The sequence below is a fragment of the Perca flavescens genome, chromosome 1 (assembly GCF_004354835.1).
Source record: "Perca flavescens isolate YP-PL-M2 chromosome 1, PFLA_1.0, whole genome shotgun sequence".
NCBI classification, from domain to species: domain Eukaryota; kingdom Metazoa; phylum Chordata; class Actinopteri; order Perciformes; family Percidae; genus Perca; species Perca flavescens.
The window spans coordinates 15,542,248-15,566,129 of NC_041331.1; the positions used below are offsets into that span (position 1 = coordinate 15,542,248).

General features: G+C 41.0%; 1 pseudogene; it reads right to left on the reverse strand.

Moving 5' to 3' along the window:
• Positions 1-20,926, reverse strand: part of LOC114563220 (E3 SUMO-protein ligase PIAS1-like) — a 63,840-nt pseudogene extending 42,914 nt beyond the window's left edge.
• Positions 20,927-23,882: the final 2,956 nt, after the last annotated feature.

The window sequence follows — 23,882 nt, forward strand, 5'->3', positions numbered from 1 at the left end:
AGGGTTTCCGCTATGTACACCACGCACCACCGTTCCTTCGGCTGTTTATGAAAAGTAATAAAGTCGTAGAGCCGTCTGCTCTACTGAACTCAAGCGAACTGTCATTCGCTCTCTCTCCCCCTAGGGTGAGCAGAGCAACTGGAACAGTGACAGGACGACACGCTGTATTAACGTTACCGTTTTAAAACAGTTTTCCAGGTTAGTGGGGGTGCATACCGCTCAAAACCAACATGAAAAACTTAGCTAGTAAAGTTCACTCAGCGTTTAGTTTTGTTGTTAAACTGTGTGTAAAATGAGCGGTGACGTTAAATCACCCTACGGTACCGTCTATTTGCTGGATGGTTTCAAGGTAACGGTCTGCAGCTGACATTAGCAGATAAGCCTGTACACTCACGTCCAATCCGACGGCGATTAGCTTCGGAGCGAGTACCGACTCTAGAGCCATAGGCCCTCATTTATGAAACGTGCGTACGAAAACAGGCGTAGGACAGGTGTATGCCAATTCCTACGCAAAGCTCGGCATTTATCAATTTGAACGTGAGCGTAGGCTACTATACATGCCAGAAAAAGTCTGCAACATTGTTTTAGCCTCGCGCAGGAAAACAGGTGCCATAAATGTAGTGATGGAGCCAGACGACCCGATGCCCATAGAGCAGTGTCCAGCACAGCCCCAACTATACCAAGGGGCTATACCAAGGAGACAGGATATTATACCTCGCTTCTAAAAGGTACAGTGTTCTGTTTGGCAATGATATTCAATACAGGAAACATGACGATGCACAACATTTTGATTTATTCTTCAGGTTTTCGTTTCTCTTTTAAAGTGTCATTAATGGCCACAAGTGAACGATTTATTTCTGCCATTGACTGAGTTATTTCGGCTTGTTTTCCCAGCCCCTCTGCTGTCAGGAGACACGGTCGAGGTGGTGGTCCAGCACTGGGGGGGGGCGGAGGACACTCCCTCAGCTGTTGCCTCGTTGTGGCTCATGAAAAAAACACGAGTAAAATAAAAGACACTGCATAAACTCCGCTACTGTGTGTTTATTTAAATATAGGTACACCATGTAGGCCTAAGAGATTGCAATATAAGCCTGTATATTACTCATAGCACTATAGCATACATATGTCAAGGGTGTATAAATGAAATAAACTTCAGCTGGACTCCGATTTACTACGGCAACACTGTTGACTGCATTAGTGATCTCTTTCCATTCCACATTCTTTCTACAGCCTTTAATAACAGTTTTCAGGCTGCCAAATAATACACACGTTAGTGCAAATGAACCAGAGATTTCAGGGTTTCAATCCCCACCTCTGAAAAGTGATGCTTTTCAGCCGGAATGCGTCTACATGTCGTAAATTGCAGGGGCGAGGCCTCAAAACCGAGAATATATTGGGGTGTGATATTTAAATTACGATCGTTTCCAGCCGCTGCGTTTATCAATGTTCGACCATTCTTACGCTCTGATTGGTGTGATACGAACGTTTCATGAATCCCACGTGAAGCCTGTCGTAAGATGATTTCTGCGCTCATATCTGTGCTGGTTTCTACGTTAGGTTGATAAATGAGGGCCATAGTGAGAGAAACAACGGGTCTCCCCTGTGTTTTCTGACCAAGGTGGGAAATCTTCAGCAGGAAAAGTTAACCCTCTCCTTGATTTCATGTTTATGGAGAACCAGGAAATGAGTCGGGGGAAATACAACGCTACTAAGCCGCGGCCAGGCCAGCTCACGACGTGTAGTTACATTTTTCGAGAGGTGCACGTCAGGCTGTGGCGTAGGGTCCGGCGTAGGATTGTGTCTCCACGTACCTACGCATGTAGCAAGGTCGCAGATTTTACGCAGAAGCATATAACAGCCTTTAGGTGCAGCACCCGAGATGTTTTAGGCAGCACCTAAGCATGAATGAATGGGAAAATCAGCAAAAACGCGGCATAAAGCGGCAAAAAAAGCACCCAAAACAGCGAAAAACAAAAAAAACTTTCTCAGATGTAATGATTGTAAGTGGAATTCTTTAGCAAGTTTTGTCTTTAAGCTTTTTGAGTGTTATCCATTATCTGTTCTAGCCTTTCCGAACATTTTAGACACAGATATGGTAAATATCCAAAATGATTTCAAATTGTATAATTATTTTACTGAAAAACATCAATTTTGGGAGGGAAAGATCCCTAAATCCCCCCGCCAAATATGCGCAGCTAAGTCTTCCACAAACCTAGGGAAAACACTGCAAATTGATTAACTGTTGCAGCTTTACTTTCTACAAAACGTAATCTTTAGCTTCCACTTGCTGTTGCTTCAGGTAATTTAATTTTCTCTCCTCAAGTTTCTTTTGTACACAGACTTGTACCTTTTGCTCATACTTTGTACTGATGATTTAACTGGGAGAGTTCTGTGCTCGCCCCAAGTCCTGAAAGTGCTCCAAAAGTTATTTTACATGGCAGGAAATGAAATTTTTACTTCCAGGACGCCTGAAATGGCGCCTCCAACTTCTCAACTCTATTGCAGAAATATTCTTTTAATTAAAAGATAGCTTGTTTCCATGCCTAATGTGTGAGAAAGATTCAGAGTGACACTACTGCATCTGTCAGAGGCTTAGATGTCATTAAAACCTGTACACACACACACACACACACACACACACACACACACACACACACACACACACACACAGCTTACTGCAACATGAAAACAAACTCTTGCATGCTTACTCAAGGCAATCTTAATGCCAACTGACGATTGAAGAGACGATTGCTGATGTTTTTTCCCTGCTGATATTAAGGAAGTAAATTGTTGGAAAAACTGAAATCAGCATACGCTGCATTTACACCTACTGTGAAATCTCAAAATGTCTCCAGTGAAAAAGGTTTATTATTGTAATGTAATCCACGATGATGTACGTGTACGGTCGCCTCAGTGTGTTGGTGCGTATTGGTTTTGTGTCGTCGTTATTGTTATTTCGGTTTTCTGCTGCAGTACCCGGAGCTCTTTTACTAGAGATGATCTCATTAACATCGGGGAAACAACACCAGCCACCTTAATTCCCATATTTCATGCATCTTCAGGGGATTTATTAGACATTTTGGTCAAAGGTGTGCTCACCATTGCCCATGCAGCGAAACGCCAGCGGCGAGGAAAACGAGCAGGTGCGCTTGTGCGCTCACCGTTACCTGGGAAATTACTTTCCAACGTGCGTTTACTGTGAAACAAACTGGAAGAACTTCAGCTACTTTCACCCCGACAGCAGTGGCAACAAGGCCCGGGGCCCCCATTGACTCTGACTCTTAACCCCCCCACCCACAGTCACTACACCTTACATTTAAGGCTCTGACACACCAACCCAACGGCCGACCTTGGGCAGAAAAGGCAGTCAGTTGAGTTGGTCAAAAAAGTGCCTCTGAACACACGGAAAGGGACACCAATTTGAGCGTACGTTCTGCGCGAGACGTAATACGTCTCCATAACAGCAGGCGGGGCTAATCTGTATTGTCGCCCCAAAAAATTAAAAACGGCAGCTGATTGGACGGACGCGTCACGTGGTTCTGGCTGCTCCCGGATTTTACAACCGGGCATAATGGCGGCTTCGTTCAGAATACGATCTCATGTTTTTTTCGAAGAGAGTTCACCGAAACGTGTTTCTGAAAACATTTTAAGCGAGAAATAGGCCATGCAGTTGCTGAATCTGTCTTCATTTCAGATCGACAAAGGTCAGTTTAAAAGACTTTCGTCAGATTTTGAGAGGCGTTAGTCAGGCTCATCCCGCTCGTCATTTCCGGGTTAGTGCTCCACCAATCAGATTGGCCATTGAGTCCAACTTCCCGCCTTCCGATTCAACAAGTCAAATCGGCCCAAATGAAGGCCGACGGCTCCTCCAACTGACGACGGCACGGAACGCACCGAACAGACTCGAGTCACCGACCTCGCCAGACTGTCCGACGACTGATTATCAGGTTGGTGTGTCAGCGCCTGTACACACATCCTGGACTATTATCCCTGACCATTTCAAATATTATTTATACTGTGAACTTTTGCACATCCCATGATCAATATTTCTACACACCCTGCACCAACTGTACCTTACTAAAACAGTTATGTTGCACACATTTGTTATAGTGTCTTTATACATTCCTTTTATTGTAATATATCTCTGCTGTTATGTTCTTGACTGTAGCAGTACTTTGCTTTATTGTTTATTCCCTTTTTAATATGTTTACTGTTTACTGTATGCACCCAACACACCCCAGACAAATTCCTTGCAAGTGTAAACTTGTTTGGTAATAAATCTGTGATTCTAAAAAGGTCTTTATCTTAATCAATTTAATCACACAAAATCAGCAAACACACAAATACATTTTAAAAAGGGAAAATGACTACAAACAAGTGCAGCCTGGAAATTCACACGCATCCACACACCCCGACCATTTCACGGTTATCATGCGAGGTGCTTCAGTTCAAAGAGGACAGTCACAAAGACGGCGCATGCATGCCACAGAGAGTTAGCATGCGAGGGAGAACATGTTCACACACACACAAAGCTTTGGGTCCCACGCACAGCTCATTAACCTCGCTTGTGCTGGCCAAATGGCTGTTGTGTGTACAAAAACCTCAAATGCGCGCATTTAGCGACATGATTATCATATGACATGCACACAAATGTGTATGTGAATAAATCTGCTCAACTAGCTTAAAACCTTCCTTTCCACGGGGCTGACAGAGATCATTATTCTAGTACATCTTTACTTATTGTATGTACATTTTAGTTTTTATTTCACACTTGCTTGCTTTGGCCGTGCTAATAAAGCCCCTTTGAGTTGTACTGAATTGATAAAAATATGTTTGACAATGATTATTTTAATCTATGCTGAGAAAAAAAAAAAATCCTTGGATGAACGATTGAAAAGGCCTGGTACAAATTTAGCCTGCAAAGGAAGACAAATTTAGGCTAGCTTTTGCCCCATTGCCCGAGGTGACACAGTACACCATCAATATTTTTCTCTCCTCATGACGACACTGAGAAGTAATACAGTAAAACAGGAGTCCACACCTTGATTCAGACTCAAACTTGCAGCCTTCAGCAATATGAGTTTAAACTTAAAAAGCGTCACCAATTAGTCTGAATACATTGGCAGTCATCTTAAGGTGCCCTGCAACCTCATGTTTCCATGTGTTGCATGTTTTGACTGATTGAGGATGCTTGAATTGCAATCAAGCAACTCCTGGTGAAACTGGTGGCAGAGGTTACTATTTTAAGAAAATTAAACTCAATGGAGGCACAATCAACATCATCAGAGAAATCAGGATGCTGTTTGACTGGAAGATACAGTATTTTTTGAATGCACAGGATGACAGGATTCTACACAGGGAATGAAATTTGCCTACCTGCCACTTTGGCGGGTAGCCAATGAGAATTGAGTGATTCAGATGCGTAACTATCGGTTAGCAGGGTACGCGTTTGCTTACGGGCCTGGTCCAATCAGGGGCCCCGCATCACTGGAAGACATTGATTGACAGCCGGGGCTCCCTGTCGCGCAGCCACTGACCAAGCAGGAGGGAGAACGCGTCAAATTCATTTCCTTGTTTCTGTTATGAAGACGAGACGTGTGTGTGACTCGAACATCTCACATTTACCAAGAAAACGTACAGACCGTCCTGCCAACATGTAGACATTATAACATCAATGCACGCTCTAACGGTTTTTCACTCTTAAGTCTCTAAAAGTTGCTGCTGTTTTATCTTGTCGGCTGTCTGCAGCGGGCGGGCCTGTTGCTCCGTTTACCCCGCGACTGACGCGCGCACACACACACACACACACACACACACAACCACACACGGTGGATGCAGGAAAAAACGCAGATGAGACCTACAGGATGACCTAAATTGAGGACAGCTACTTTATTGTAAGTGCAATGATAAGTTAAAGTCCAATAAGTACTTTATTAAACTGTATGAATGTGAGTCCCAGCCCAGGTTAGGAAATTAACTAACAATGTAAAGATCAACAAGCCACTGACACATATGTTCATATTTGATTCATTCAATAAATTATTATTTTGTGTCTTAAATCCACCGGCCGTTTTCATATTATACCAACATCATCATCCTGAGCCTTTTTGGTAAAGCTCCTAGAAAATCTCAGCCCAGAGTAATTAATTAATAGTAATAATAATTATTCTCTCCAAAACAAGTTTCCTTTTAATTTACAATTGTTTTATTTTTAAGAACTATGCAAAAAAAGTTTTTGCAACAACTCATGTGTTATGGTCCACATTCACCAGAGTTTTGTTGTTGTTGTGGTGTGCGTAGGCTAGTCCTGATTTTGTCAGTCCTCTCATCTCTTATATGCAGTGTAGAGGTGGGCGATATATCGTTTAGACGATAATATCCAAATTGTTGTCTGGACGATATGCAAAATTGGGATATCGAATATTTCATAATTTGTACAATCCGACCCCCCAAACATGAAAAGAGCTGAAGGAATTTAAAGAGAAAACAAATAACGCACACTATAACCTTCTAAACAATTATATGTATATATATTTAATACAGTAGGGGTTTGTTTGACTGTATTTTTTGTACAAAATCACGATCGTCCTGCACGAGATTAAGCTGCTATTAGTTCTTACCTGTGTGTTATGACGTTCACTCATGTCAACAAAGATGGCGGCGCGCGATCGTGCAGCGGCTCTCCTGTCGGTGTATATTTATACAAGTACGTACAGCCACACTGAACTAATCAATACAGGACCACGATACAACACAGCCGTTACGAGAGCCTTCCAGGCGGCTCATAACATCCCGGAGGACATAGCCTGACCGAGCCCTCCAGGTTGTTGTTGGCGCTAGCACGCCGAGCTAGCTATCTACCGGCAGAATAAGAAAATAACTCCGGCACGACCAGAGGTGGAGGACTGCATTTTTGTGCACAATGAATGGCGTACCAACTGCAGGATCGTTGCCCAGCACAGCTCACCTGACCTGGAGCCCTGTCGGTAATATACTGACCATTTTATTTACTACGAAAACAGCACACTGCCGTCTACATAGCCCCCGATGCTAACGTTAGCACAAGTTTGGTTCACTGCTAACCATAGTGAACAAACTGCAGCGCGATCACCTGGATACGGGATACAGGGGACTTTAACAAGGTGTCCTTAAAGTCTGTTCCCCTCCAGCTTTCTCCCAGCATGTAGATTGTGCTACTAGAGGGAAGAACACACTAGACCATGTTTACTCTAACATCAAAAAAGCACACAGAACTGCACCTCTCCCTCACCTGGGCCAGTCAGATTACATCCAACTCCTGATCCCCAGCTTAAATCCCGGTCAGAAGGACTATACAGCCAAGTAGAAGGACTATCAGAACCTAGTCCGACCCGGCCCTGTCCCAGCTCCAGGACTGCTTCCAATAAGGACATGGTTGTGTGCAATATGTTACAGAACAGAGCCCTTTGTTTATTGTTATGATTTCATCTTGCTTGTACATTTTCCCAAGAGAACCACCGAAATAGCCTCCGAACAGGGCTTCTTTTAACTTCTAGAAGGATTTCAAAAATATCGTCTGAATATCGATATCGAAAAAAAATATTGAGATATTCATTTTTGTCAATATCTCCCACCCTTAATGCAGTGGCATAACATCGGACCCCTATGCAGTATTATCAAGGCTGGCCCCCCTACTACAGCACGTGATGACGGCGCAATGTCCATGAGTAGGCTACCATGAATAGGACAGGAGAGGATCATAGAGACACAGCGAATGTTTTTCACCTTTTAGGAGGCAAAAAAAAAGTGGCTGGTAAAAAGTCACTTTGGCAGGTGGTCAAAAAAGTTAACTTCATGCCCTGATTCTACGTATATGCTGCAGATTCACAGGTAGGGATAGGTATAGATTGAAACGTTCTGATACTAGTACAGATATACGATGCCTGTGTTAAAGGAGAATTCCGGTCGATTTCAACACATAGCTATGTTGTTGGTTGTCACGTAGCGCTGTCTGTAGCGAGAAAAGTGCCTACACCGAGTTATGCTACTGCTAGCTTTCGCACCCAGGCGGCAGAAACGGGGCAGGTTTTAAACGTGCTTTTGCCTCTTAACATGTTTGAGATTACAAGTGCCTAGCCATGTGAAGTGATTCCTTTCGAGTGAACACAGTGACTATGGCTGCAGTAGATGTGAAAGAAATGCATAAAAGTTGTGCTAATACCTCTGTAAGTCGAAACTGCCTGCGAGCTTCTCCCGTACTGTACGGTAATTTCTCTACTATGCGACAGTAAGTCGCGTGGTTATGACACAATGGTTAGCCTATTTTTACAAAAACGCCTGCTACGGAGGCATAACATGTGTGTAGGCAACACAGATTATTTTTGTTTTTCTTGCTACTGACAGCACTACGTGACAACAAACAACATAGCTACGTATTGAAATCGACCGGAATTTGTCGTGTTATTGATAAATAACGAGCGTCATTCGCTGTTCACTGTTATCTGGCCATAACCGCTTTATTGAGTAACCACATTGAAGTGCCCTTCCGTCCCTAAAACATGTCCCCCCTACTACACCAATACCCTTAAAGGTTCCTACCCATATAATATGCATTAATACCACAGAATTCTCCTTTCATGAACCAATACCAAAACAATGACCACAGTAAGAGTCATTTTTAGCTCACTGTGGCTGTTTCTGTTTGTACTATAATTCCTATCTGCTATATTTAAAACGTGCAGAATATGCAAATATCTGGTTGATTAGACCTGTTTCTATTGAAGAATAGCCCCACTAATTAAGCTCTGATAACTTGGTGACAAATACATTGCATTTCCTATACATTCTGCACAATAATTCACAATAAAAGCATCCCACCGGTTTGCCAGTGGAAAGCTTTTAATGTGAAGCGGCAAGAGCAGGAAATGTTTGGTTTGCATAAGCATTAACATAACCGACGATACGGCTAAAAGCGATCAGTAAACAGTCAAATAGGCTGATATGAGATAGTACAGACAGGAACGTAGGACTGCAAACCACAGAGATTCAGGTAGAAGCTACCAAAGTACTGAGAGCTGAACACAGAGAGAGACTTAAAATAAAACTCTCTCTCTCTAGTCTCTGACATAGCCCCATATGTGTACAGACAGGAAAGAGACTGTGGCGTGTTGGGCCGTGGTCGGCCCTGCTACCTAACTGGACCACAGCAGAGCGGCCCGGCTATTGGTTTGGCCCCGGCGCTTGCTAAAGTTGACCGACCCGGGCTCATGGAAAAACCCTAATAGAAACAGGTAACCTGGCCACGGATGCATATGGGAAAATCAGTGAACAATGAAGTGTAAACAGAAGCGCTAAGTCACATGTGTGCACTTTGTTTCTCTTGCTCTCTCCTCAGTATGCAATTGGTTAAATGATGCTTAAACATCAAAACGATTAAATATAATTTCCATCCGTGGCCGGTTAGCTCAGTTGGTAGAGTGGGTACAGATATGCAGAGGTTTATTCCTCGATGCAGAAGGTCCAGGGTTCGAATACGACCTGTGAAGGTTTTCTGCATGTCTTCCCCACTCTCTCAGCTTTCCTATCCAATAAAGGCAGAAATGTCCCCCCCCAAAAAAATATATATATATATACAGTACAGGCCAAAAGTTTGGACACACCTTCTCATTCAATGTGTTTCTTTATTTCCATGACTATTTACATTGTAGATTCTCACTGAAGGCATCAAAACTATGAATGAACACATATGGAATTATGTACTTAACAAAAAAATGTGAAATAACTGAAAACATGTGTTATATTTAAGATTCTTCAAAGTAGCCACCCTTTGCTTTTTTTGATAACTCTGCAAACCCTTGGTGTTCTCTCAATGAGCTTCATGAGGTAGTCACCTGAAATGGTTTTCACTTCACAGGTGTGCCTTGTCAGGGTTAATTAGTGGAAGTTATTCCCTTATTAATAAAAAAGCAAAGGGTGGCTACTTTGAGGAATCTAAAATATAAGACATGTTTTCAGTTATTTCACACTTTTTTGTTAAGTACATAATTCCATATGTGTTCATTCATAGTTTTGATGCCTTCAGTGAGAATCTACAATGTAAATAGTCGTGAAAATAAAAAGGAAACTCATTGAATGAGAAGGTGTGTCCAAACGTTTGGCCTGTACTGTATATATATATATATATATATATATAAAAATAATTTCCATCCCCAACAGAGACACTGTTTACCTAAGGCTGCTGGTTCAACGCATGATGGAGACTGACAAACAAAGATCAGCTCAAAAGCCATGATCTACTAACATCAACTGCCAATGTGGGTTTAACCCAGTTTCAGACTGAATGGGGTATAATAAAAGTCTAAAACTTCCGCTAGTATCCCCTAGAGGCAGTGCTGGTCAGTAACCTAACCAGACCAAAGGGGTCTCTACCAACTGAAATCCTTTTCCTTTGAGCTCCACGTTTGCTAGCATGGCTAAAAAAAATCTGCTGCACTTTACTTGGTTTTAAGGAGGTGAACAGTGATGCAGTTATTTTTGAGTCCCAGGAGACTGGGAGATGGTGAGGCTAATAATGTTGGGCCATGCAGTTTCTGCAAAGGTTCTTCAGGATGTGTGCGTTTGTGTGTGGGTGTGCGGAGGTTGTGTAGGCGGATGGGGGGGAGCTTGCACACTACCTGGCCATTATATAAGCTCCTACTCTCAGCTAGAGGGCTCTATACTGAGTGCCAACTCCCTCCCCATCCTCCTCCCCTCTGTCCTCCCATCCCCCCACCTCTGAGCCTTCCAGCTACTCTGACTCAGGCTTAACTCTGAAATACCTCAGCCTGTTGTTTTCTCTCCCTCCTGCCTCTGTGGCATCACAATCACGGTGCGCATAGTGGATCAAACAAAAGACGGGGTTTGGGACTCTAACATGGATTGGGCCATTCCTTCCCCAAGCAGGATCCGTTCATGCAACCAGGCTGGACTGACTTCAGAATGATTTCTTTTGTAGTCATTTGCACGTTAAATGCTGTGCCATCACACCTGAGCCTACAGAGGTCTAGTCCCAGCTTGCCACAGGCAGATGGTGAACCTGAAACATGCCCCATTCGATGCTGAACATCACACAGATTTGATGACAAGGGAGGTTTTTAATCTGGTGCCAAAAAAGTGCAGGAACATGCTGCTGGTGGCAACCAAACAACACAGATCTGGTGCCATGTATGTGGACAAAGAGTTGGCAGGAAAAACTCTAACTGACTAAGAAGTGTGACGGCAAAGTGGTACAAACAATTGAGCATGGGCAAAACACCTGTTAGATTATCACAGACCTGCTGAAGAAAGAAGGAAGGATCAAATGCTAAAAAGCTGAGAACAAAGACATTAGACACCAAAATGAAAATGAAAACGAAATGAAGACAAATAGGAAGACACTCATTGAGTTGCACTCGCCCTCTGCGCCCTTTTAATCCTGCGGAGTTGGGGGGAGGTCAGCAGACGCCGATATGAAGGGGAATTGTAGAGACAGTAGCCCGAGAATGCAGGCTGAGCAGCAAACATGTTTCGGGTAAAGAGCACAGATGCCTTTATACTAGGGCTGGGCAATATAGCGATATTATATCGATATATGAGGCTAGATATCGTCTTAAATTTTGGATTCCGTAATTTCCTGATATGACACAAGTGGTGTCTTTTCCTGGTTTTAAAGGCTGCATTACAGTAGAGTAATGTCATTTTCTGAACACACCATACTGTTCTAGCTGTTCTGTTATTGGCCTTTACCCACATATTTATTATATCAACATAACTGATGATTATTTATCAAAAATCTCATTGTGTGCATATTTTGTGATGGCACCAATTGTCAACCCTACAAAATCGCAACAATATTGATATTGAGGTATTTGGTCAAAAATATCGGGCTATTTGATTTTCTCCATATTGCCCAGCTCTATTTTATACCATTAGAGTGTCCTCTCTTATGTTGGGCTACATCTCAGGAATGCCTGGGAACTGTGATTGTGTTATTGTGGTCTAGTCCTGGGATTCATTCAAAGCAGGCGGCCTAGATCGGTGATGCAGCATTTTATTGAATGTGAGCATTGTGGAATTTTACTGATGGTATCAGGTATGATCGCATGACAAGTACACAGTGCTAGTAACACCATCAGATAAGCTGGGCATTGTATTGCACACCAGTGCTGAGTAGAAGCATATTTTTTTTACAGGTACTTTTTACCTTTCATCAGTGTTAAAATATCATCTTGACCTAAATGTCACTAATATTACTCCTGCAACCATCTTGTTAACTGCGCGGCCCTCCTTCAGTCGACTTTCACAGCACGCGCTGAACTAATCGATTAGTCAGAAATAAGAAAATAAAACCATTATCTTAGGAAAATCAATTCATTAGTATTACAGGCACTATTGGGCATGTTTAATTTGGTTCCCTACATTCATCTGCTGGTACCACACCGAGCTGATAACTTCCCAGAAATGTGTTTACTGCATAAAAACACCATGACGAATCAACCACTATTATTCCACAGGCAAGAGGTGACCCACTGGATCACCACAACATTTTAATTTCATTTCAACCTTCAGGCAAAACTGTTTAAACAAAGCTGTTTTCTTAAAAATGGAGAGGGATTTCCGCTCATAGCCGATTACTTCCTAAAGAACAAAGAGTGTTTGGTGAATCAGTGCCCTAAGCTGCGGTCCCTCGGGTTACAGGTCACTGTGAGGCCACGGCATGGGCTCACTTCTTCTGAAGCTGACTGTTCAGGACTCCGCAGAAAGACTTCACCATCACTTCATCACCGGAGACAAAAAGCCGTGGGGCTGCATAATAGAGAAATGGTTTACAAAGAAAGACAAACACCTTATGGAGAGTACACATGTCTTTCTTTTCCTTTGATGACATAGCAGGAAAAATATAGTTTTCATTCATCTTCGAACGTAAGAAAAAAAACATCTAAAGGTGGTACATGATTTTCTTTTGGGGTTTCTTGACATAAGACAGGCTCAATCTGTACGTGAAAGCCATTATCAAGAAAAACTTGCAAATGTATAAAGGCATCCCAACTTCCATTTCAAATTATTGTTTCTCTGTGGGTAACCCGTGGAGTAGGTGCTATTAGGCAACAGAATGTTTAACATACAGCACCAAGGTACTGCACATTGAACTTAGCTGCATCTAATCTTGATGCATGACACACACAAAAGCGTATGCCACATTGCTGCTAATCATAAGTGAATTATGAGTCAAGAATGACCAAAGTGACTCTGATATGTATGAACTTCAAGGTGATGGTCTCAGAAACACACCAAAAGCCTGCAGCAGGATAAAGAAATACTCTATGACCACAGACTTTTCACAAGGAATTATTCATTTTTTCCCTCTTGATTGAAAGCAAAATTTCTCTGATATTCCAACATTTAAAAACCTGAAAAAAAGAAAAACAAATCTGCCAGGAGGGCGGCCAGTAACATGCCTGTCTTTCTTCCTCCAGTTGGAAACACAATTGTGCTCCAAACTGCTACCTACCCATGTCTGTCTCAAATGTGACATGTTTCCACGGCAACAGGACTGTGTAACAAAATCACCACAGGAGTTAAGAAAAAGCTCCATCTTGCCGAAGCCTAAGTCGATGGCTGCAGACAAGATGTGCTCTCACGGGGCAAAACCCCCCCCCCCGACAATATTAAGAGCTTACATGAATAGGCTGGCTATATGTTATGCGGCCTGAACTGTCAATACATGTTTGGTATCTTTATCTGGCATCCTGTCTGATAAACGTCACTAAATGCTGAGAACGAGGAAAAAGGCAATAAACTCTCTCCAACAAATGGTTCAGCGCTAAACACCTCCGATATCTCTGCAGCAGATGCATACAACGTCTGCGTCATGTTTCACATTGGGAGCTTTTCTACATTCTGCTATTCACTGCCATACATCTTAAATCCATCCTCACCTATCTAGGCCTCCAACAATTCAACATTTTGCTTGACAATTAATTGTCTCAGAAACAATTGCGATTAACAATGTAATTGTCACTTTTAGTGACATATTACATTTTTTTATTTATTTATTACTTTTTCAAGCATAAAGTTGAAACGAATCCCAGGACACATCTTTTGTTATACATCACTGTTATGTGACCCAGATACGCAGGTTCTCAGCCGACGAAGTAAACCACGCCTCTTTATTATTATAAAACATTGTATTTTTTTGCCTAAAGGTCCCACGAAATGGTGCTCTTTGGATGCTTTTATATAGACCTTAGTGGTCCCCTAATACTGTATCTGAAGTCTCTTTCCCAAAATTCAGCCTTGGTGCAGAATTACAGCCACTAGAGATAGTCCCACAATGAGCTTTCCTTAGGATGTGCCATTTCTGTGTCTGTAGCTATTGAGGAGGAGAGAGGGGGGGCAAGATGGAGAGTGGGGGTGTGGCCTTGACCAACTGCCACTTTGCTCGTTTGAAAGCCATGATTTCTCTCTCTCTCTCATGGGTGGGCCAAATTCTCTGGGCGGGCAAAGCAGAGAAAGGGGAGGTAACCTTGCTCCTTATGACCTCATAAGGAGAAGATTCCAGATCGGCCCATCTGAGCTTTCATTTTCTCAAAGGCAGAGCAGGATACCCAGGGCTCGGTTTACACCTATCACCATTTCTAGCCACTGGGGGATCGTAGGCAGGCTGGGGGAACGCACATTAATGTTAAAAAACCTTATAAAGTGAAATATTCATGCCATGGGACCTTTAAATGAACAAAAAATTTAAAATAGAAAATGTATTCCCGTTAGGGCTGGGAAAAAAATCGATTTGATTTAAAAATCGAGTTGGTAGGTCAAATCGATTCATATTTTCAAAAAATCGATTTTTTTAGATTTTTTTTCAGTCCAAATACAGTATAAATAATTTGGATGTTTAACAATCTTTGTTGCACACTGCACAGTGACTTTTCAGTTTGAGAAAGGGTTTGCCTTTGCAATTTTGTTTATGTTGATGCACTTTAATTAAATACAATAAATATATATTTTTAAAATATATTTACAGTTTGCAGTTATTTTGTTTTAAATGGAAGGGGGTAAAAATCAAATCGAGTTTTTTATAAAATAAATCGCAGATTTTTTTAGGGGAAAAAATCGCCCAGCGATAATTCCCGTCAATAAAAACAAAGCATTAATCATAGACAAAAAACAGAACGTGTTTAATTTCTCTGGCTTTAGACGGCTACAGCCCAAGACGTTTGGAGTTGCTAAATGCCGCTAGCATAACTTTAGCTAAACAGTATGGGTGCACGATTCAGAAAATGTCATGATTCGATATCGATTTTTATGGTACAAGATTTGATTCAAAAACTATTCTCGATTCAAAAACGATTCACTGTATGTAAATGTAGTTACTTTTCCCATGTGACTGCAGTAAACATTCAATTTTTTTTTGTAAATAAGAATCGATTTCTGGAAATCACATGGGAAACGTAACTACATTTACATACTATGAATCGATTTTGAATTGGTAGAGCTTGAATCGTATTTCGAATATGAATCGATTTTTTTGCACAACCCTACTAAACAGTTACACCAATAATCACTAATATAGTTACAATTTGGCACATCTAAACAAAATCAACAATTACCATCAACAGTCATACCCCTACCCATACCTTAGCAAAAGTGAGCAAACAAATTGTTCTTTACAGATTAGAAAAATAAAAGCACATCATAGGCTAGCTAACGTTACTGTTAGGTGATGCTACGCCGGCATTGCAAAAGCATTTGATGGATCCAAACAATAGTGTGACCAATCTCATTTAAAAAATGCTCTAATGCTTTAATTATGGTTATACAAAATAACCGCGATTATGTCAAAAAATTGCGGTTAGACAATTATATAGCTAATAATTGTTACAGGCCTACACCTATCAGATTTTTACATTTCCAGTACTTGTGTGTCTGTCTGAGCTTGAAAACACGCGCCAACATCTGCGCATGCATATAAGCTTTAAATACACCAACAGCTGAGAACAGTTATCATTCACTCTGGTGACTGGTGACTTCCAACGTCTAATTCTCGTTAAACTGAAAATTAACTGCAGCGATAATAGTAATGACAACTAGCGCAATAGGCAGGTGTTGAAAGGATGTAGAGGAGCAGAGAAGAGGGCCTGTATCATTAGGGATTAACCTAGCCACAGGCTCTACAAATAGACTGTCTCCACCTATAAGCCACCAGAGCACAGACAGTTATATGTATTGCCAGGTTGCTACTGCTGCTGCCAGAGAAGAGAGAAGACAGTTCAAAGGAGCTGAGGCGGATCGGGGCTCCTGTGAAACAAAATGCGATGCAACAGAACACATTCAGGGGGCCCGGCAACATCAGAGGCTTTCACAGGCACAGGTTTTGCCTAAGATGACTGCATCGCAGATGCATGCACCAATTCAGCGTATAAGCTCTAATAATATACAGCCTAAGGCAACCATGAACAAAAAGTGCAGCAGTATAAACCAATATACTGTATATAAGAGTAGACAAAAGTAAAGCAATCAGTTTTTTTTAAGCAAAAATCCCAATCATTTCCTTGTTGTATGCTCTCAGTTGGGAACATCTGCAGCTGCTTTTCTTTAGTTAACTCAATATTTTTGGGTTTTTCACCGTCGCATAAAACAAGACATTTTAAAGACGTTACCTTGGGCTATAAGAAACTGTAATTGGTATGTTTCACTATTTTCTGCCATTTTATAGACCAACTGATTCACATTAATCATTTTAATAATGAAAATAAGCATTAGTACTGCAAAGCTGAAGCCCTACTGCAAAGTTACAGATGTTTTTGGAAGATGTGCTAAATTAGGTTATTTTGACTGAAATCAAAACAAAGCAGGTAGGGCCAAACTATGTCAAATATTAATCAGCAACTATTCTAAATTAATCATTTTAGTTATTTTCCCACACAAAAATACTAAATAAAGTTTCAGCTTCCCATGTTGGTTGGACAATTCAAGCGATTTAAAGGCATCCCTTCAAGTTCTGAAAATGTGATGTTTGTTTCACAATTTTTGGACAGTTAGAAAAAATGAAATGAAAAATGTAAAATAAAGTAAACAGACTGCAAATAATTTGTTGCAGCCCTACATGCAGAGCAAATAGGGGCTATGTTTATATACAAACACCCCTTTTAATTAATATTCTCTGCATCCACAGCTTCTGAACTCTCTCTTTCTGGTGGTCTGATGAGTCCTGCCACTGCTGTGTGTTTGCAGCCTTAGAACCAAGAGTCAGGCTGGCCCAGTGCAAAACATCACACACAACATAACTGCTCTCTACACCACACGGTGCATATGGACCGAGGAGATACATTCACTTATTAAAATTATTTTTTAAATGTCTTTTGTGTGATAAAAATGTAAATATGCTATACAATCTTTTTCTTAACTGCTAATTAAAGGTGCTGTAAGCGATGTTGGGTGATGTCACTTCTTGTTGACGTTCAAAGTATTGTCAAACAAAACGGAGGCTAGCTCGACCCTCCCTCCTCCTCAAGCCGTCCCCTCTCCCTCCCTTCCGTGCTTCCGCGCACTAACCCCCCCAACCCCAAATCCTTCTTGTCGATTATTGGCTGGAACGCTGGAACACTGTTATGTTTCGTGGTGCAGGTTGGCCAGTTTGTTTTTGTTGGCGTTTGTGGTGCGTTTTTGCGGTTTGTGCGGTTCAGGCTGGTCCTCATCCTCAACACGTGCCTTTTTCAGTGTAAGAGTAAAAAAAAAAAAAGACATAACATTATTTATAATAAGTTTATTTGATTCACAGCTGCTACATATAGTGACCTCGACAACCCAACTGCATTTTACCGCAAACTTGCGACTAGTTAACTTTCTAAAGCAGCCGCAATTACTTGTTTGCTAAGAGTCAGGTCGGGCTCCAACATTAACACACTGACAACATTGTATTCAGAATATAAAATATTTTTATAGCACTTTTTAATGTGTGATTGTGTAAAGATGTTCAATAGGGCTGCTCCCTCTTAGTCGATTAGTCGACTAATTGGTCGATGTGGTCTTAGTCAACTTAGATTTCTTTAGTCAATTAGTCATGTTTTATGCTTTTTTCATGCTGAATGACTTATTTCCAAGAAACGCACGAGCACATCTCTGGTAAAAACAATAATTAAAGTGGTGCTTTTGCATGACTCTTTGCGGAGAAACTCAGATTTACAGTTCTGTTGATTAAATAAACTCATCGATTAGTCGATACAATTGAATGAGTGTTAGTCAACTAAGAATTTCTTCAATCGAGCACAGCCCTAGTGTTTAAGAGATACCAACCTTTCGTGAACTTGTGAATTTCGCCAGCCGATCTCTTGTTTTGATGGAGACAGACGCTGTGTGCCCGGGGAGGGGCTCTGTGTGTGTGTTTTGTTTGAAAATACTTTGAACGTCAACAAGAAGTGACATCACCCAACATCGCTTAGAGCACCTTTAACTCATTAATCAGGGACAGCATATATAAAACTATAGGCAGTGTATACTGCAAGACCACATCTGGCTTTTCAAAGGAGGCAATGGCATAGTGTTCAGCTTCATTACTGTCTGTGTAGCTGAACAGCTGGCACAAAGGAGCATGTATAGATCCACAGGCAGTGGAAACCCAGCAGGGAAAGTCTAAAAATAGCCCAAGACTCTGATCAATAACTGCTAGATATGTTCCAACTCTGCTTTATAAAAGTCAAATTAAAAAAGTGTTTTTTTCACGAATCGGTTTACCGAGCAAACCGATTCGTGTAAAAGGCAAGGTGCACCAGCGATGAAAATCCAGTGGTGGAACTAAGCACATTTAATCAAGTACTCTACTTACAGTACAAATTTGAGGTACTTGTGCTTTACTTGAGCATTTTCCATTTTATGCTTCATTATGCTCTACTCCACTCCATCTCAGAGGAAATATTGTACTTCTAACTTCAAGACATTTGTCTGACAGCTTTAGTTACTTCTCAGATTACAAGTTTTCATACCCTTTCTATTCAGTGAAAACCACGCGTCTGCATAGGTGTTGATTTTAAATGTTTGTGATAAACTGAAGGCTGAAGTGTTTATGTGTTGAGAAACATCTCTAACCTTCTAAAATAAATACACTGTTAACTTGTCTTGAATTAGCTGGCAAACTCATAGTCACAAAGCTGAAACTAGGGACTGATTCGACACCATGAAGACAGCCACACAGCGAAGCTACAAACACAATTATAGAATACGATGCAGTGCTGTAGATTAAATTACCTAAGGGTATATAAAGGAGTTATAATTAGAACAACCATAAACATCTAGGCTACAGCAGTAAAATGCAACACACAGTGATGCAGCAGTAATAGTCATCCAGAAACATGATATAAAACACCTCCTAACAGGGACCAATTTTCTGCATAATGAGTAGGGTTGGGTACCGAAACTCGGTGCCAATAGGGAACCGGTGCCGACGTAAACGGTAGTAACGAGACCGAATAAGAACGAAAGTTTCGGTGCCTCATTTCGGTGCCTGACTTTACACTACACCTGACAGCATGTAACGTTAGCCTACCTTTAGCTAGCAGCTGGATTAATCACGGTTAAAATGCTGACAGCTAACGTTAAACAGTGTAAAGTGTGACTGTATTTCACTGTGGAGGACTTCAACAGCGGGATGTAACAGTCTGCTCTGCAGCGCAGCAGCTGCCGTTGTCGCAATTCATAGATATACAGTATGTTTATATGGTCGGAATTAAACAACACAGACGGTGCGTTCACTTGCAGCTGCCATTGTCGGAATTAAACAACACAGATTCAATTAAAACTGGTAGCCTCGTGGTGCAATGACAGTAATTGTAAAATACCCTTTTCCCATCTGGGGTTCAACAGCAATTTACTGGTGAAATAAGTTATTGTTATAGTTATTACGTTATTATTAAATCTTTAGCCTTTAATAATAAATCTTTATTATTAAATCTGTCCTTAGCAATAAACAAGTCACTGACTGTTGTTTACTACCCTTATTTTTTTTTTTTTTTAACTTTATTGAAAAGTACCGGTTCAGGCACCGTTTAGGCACCGGCACCGTTTTAAAAGTATCGATTTAGCACCGGAATCGAAAAAAAACCAAACGATACCCAACCCTAATAATGAGTATGTTTACTTTTGACAAAATCCGCTGATAACACCTATATACTTAAGTTAAGGTTGTTACTTGAAGAGAAGTATTTTCACAGTCTGGTATTAGTAGGCTCGGAGTACTGGATCTCTGAGAGTAGACGACCTGGACACTGATATAACGGCTGATCTGCAGCCAGTGCACCGTTACACGTTTATTATGCCTGTATCAACAGGTGAAGTGAGTCACACAGGTATTAATAAAGAGGCCAGGTGACGTTAGCCTACTTCAGCTGCAGGCAGACTCAGCGTCTGTCAGGTACCAACTTTATAATCACGCATACCGTCCATGTGTGTGCATGCTTTCAAACATGAAGCCGCTGTCACATTCAAAGACATTCTGGAGGCTATCGGCGCGACAAAATGCTCTCGAGCTCGGGCTGTTTTCTCCCTAAATTCTAAATCAAACACACGGGACAGAGACAGCTCTGGTAGCCTGAAGCGAACCGCTGCCTATTCGTGTTAAAACAACACACAGCGGATGGGTTAAAAAGTGCGAGCAGCTGTTGTACTCAAGAAAACCAGCGCGTCTCAATATCAACATAAACATGCTCGCGCAAGCTTTGGCGCTCGCGGATTCAATAAAGTTTCCACTGTGTTTGATCCATAAACATTCAAATGTGACATCATCTCAGGTCCCCGGGGCTTAACATCACTGCCGCGCTGTGTGACTTGACAATTAAACGCTTGCTAAACGAGTAAAATTGTAATGATTTTAGGCTGCGCCTTACCTTCAGTTCCGCACTCTCCGCCATCTTGTATTTCTTTGCGCAGGCGTGGTGAGGTGCTGTCACATGACTGGGACGCGCAGAGCTGCTGCGTGAACGCGCACACAGCGACAGGGGTGCGTTCAAGAACAGAAATGATAGAAGGAAAAAACATTTTTTTTATTTTTTATTTAACCTTTATTCACCCAGGTTAGTCTCAGTGAGATAGAAAATCTCTTTTTCAAGAGAGAGCTGGCCAAGATAGCAGCACAAGTTTGTTACATATAAAAACAATTTACAATCACAAAACAATCACAAAAGAGGCAAAGACATCTCAAGTGCATTTCAATTAAATAAAAGTACCATTAGTTAAAACGTGTGGATGGACTCATGTTCTATGGTTTTAACATAACCTTTAAAATCATTTAAGGAAATTAGACACTGTAGTTTGAGTGTTTTCTGTAGGTCATTCCAAGTAGAAGGTGCAGCAAACATGAAAGCCCTTTTAAACAACTCTGTCCTGGCTTGAGGTATACATTCAATGAAATAGTGTTCCGGGACCGTAAACCATAAGTACTCTTGTGTAAAAGAAAGAAATTCAGATATATAACATGGGAGCCTGCCTAAAATGCCTTTGTATATGAACATATAAAGGTGAGTAAGCCGGCGATTTGACAGAGAGGGGAAATTTACTGTGGAGTAAAGTACAGTGATGAGTGAGGGGTCTGCAATTTGAAATGAACCTTAAAGCTCCATGATACACAGCATCCAACATCTGAAGACACTTTTATGTGGCATTCATGTACAACAGATCACCATAATCAATAATAGAGAGAAATGTGGCATCAACTAGCCTTTTTCTGGCAGAAAAAGTAAAACAAGATTTGTTCCTAAAGAAAAAAACCTAGCTTCAATCTCAACTTAATCTTAAAACTGCAGCAGGTAGTTTTTTTTCCCATCATTGGGCAATATTTGTAATATAATAATAATATTTTTAGCATATTGTGATTCAAGTGGTCTGGGAGAAAACTAGACTTCTACACCTCTTGGCTCTTTTTTTTGACAAATTGCAGGTCATTTCAAAGGAGAGAAAGAGCATTCCTATTGGCTGTTCTACACATGCATTGCCCATGTGACAGAGACGGAGAGGGAGAGCTGCAGGAACAGGTCTCACTCTACTTCAAGTCCTGGCGTTTCTTTTATTTCTACCCACAGCAAACTCTCACTCGCTTTTAGTTTTTCTACAGACCTTTTAATCAGATCTCACGTTCTTCAAGATGGATGGATTTTGGTCGTAATACTGAGCAAACTCCATCCACTGATGAAGACCGTGGGATGCAATTGAAAGCTCCAGAAAGTAAATTGGCCTTGAGTTAATAACATTATAGAAGAATATTAGAACTTCTATTATATTCTATATTAATGCTGTCACAAACCAGGCCGCATGGCCATGACAAAAAAAATAAGGAGATGCACTCAACCAAGCCAATTAACAAATAATGTGTTAGTTTAAATCATAAAGCAAAAATAAACTTAAACTAACAGTGGGATGTGTAATCAATGAGTTCAGTGCATGAGTGAAAGAATGTATGTGTAGTGTTTGTAACCAAAAAGCAACCAAGGCCAGGATGACTGTGTGTCAGCGAGGAGGGGAGCACAATTGAATTCAAAAGGCCTTTTTAAAAGTTCACTAGCTCACAGAGCCCAGGATCCTCCACTCTACCAGAGAATGTCTAATAAGGGGAGAACTTCCACTCTCGGGAAAATTCCGGGTTGGTACAATGGGGCTAATAGGGAGTGAGATAGGGAGTGAACAGGCTCTCCATAGACAGGCTCTGACTCTACTAACAACACCCTCTGCCACGCCCACCTGCAGTACCTGCAAGGAAAGCATATTTTTTACTTTCTCCATTTCTCTGCACTTGTTTCTGTCCTTGTGCAACCAAATTTGCCTTCTGGAGATCAATAAATCTCATCTTATCTTGTGTCGTCTTAACTAGAACGTAATAAAATTGACATATGAACAGCCGACAAGCAATCTATGTTATGTTGTGTCTATGTTATGCGTAGTGATGTTTATATGTCAAAAATGATGGTTGTGGTCTTGTTTTTCTTGTCTTGTCAAAAATGCCTCGTGATTTCTGCTGCAACCTAATTTCCCCACAGGGACAATAAACAAACAAAAAATGTACTCACATTTGGATTCTTGAGTCTTAACTTGTTGAATGACCTAGACATTGCTGACAATTCATTCATTGACCTGTTTCTCTTTTTGCACCCATTAAAAAAGCAGCTATGTAATATGCCTGGATTTTTTTTTAACATTAACAGCTGAAATGATATTCCACTGGGTTTGGTTTTTATGTCAAAGCAAACAAACAAACAAACATTATTAGTCAAATATGCAGGTCATCTCTGGAATCATCTTTATAAAACTGTGCCATTAGTGCCACACCTCAACATGCTCGGCTCATATTCTCTATGCCAGCGCTGACTTAAGACCAGCAGTGCCAAGTTGAAGACACATCTGGCCCAGATCAGTCAAATCATTCTTCAGCTATCTGAGTCTATTCTTCCATCCAGCCTGTAACCCAACTACTGGTAATCTAAAAGCATTACTGTGTGGAAGATTAGATAGATAAGATAAATCTGACAAATTGCAATGTATTTTGAGCTAATTTCTTTGACAAACTGAAATGTATTGTTCTGTCATAGCAAAGCTGTTAGATCCAAGTGAATATCTACAATGCATAATCATACATAATGTTCATTTGGTCTTGTCAGGGGTGTGCAGGGTATAATTAATACTGTGCCTGGCATCAAAGCTAACAAAAAAGTTTTTTTCTAAAAATATATATAATATGACTAGAGCAGAAGAATGGCATGCAGAATAATGAAGTCAGGTGTTATTAGATCTGTTCAAGTGACCCTGAAAGTCAAAGAAGAATTTTCAAGAAACAGCAACCAGAGTATTACACATTCAAGCATGTTTTCTTTTCTTGAGTGGATCATATTTTCATGTAATTTAATCCC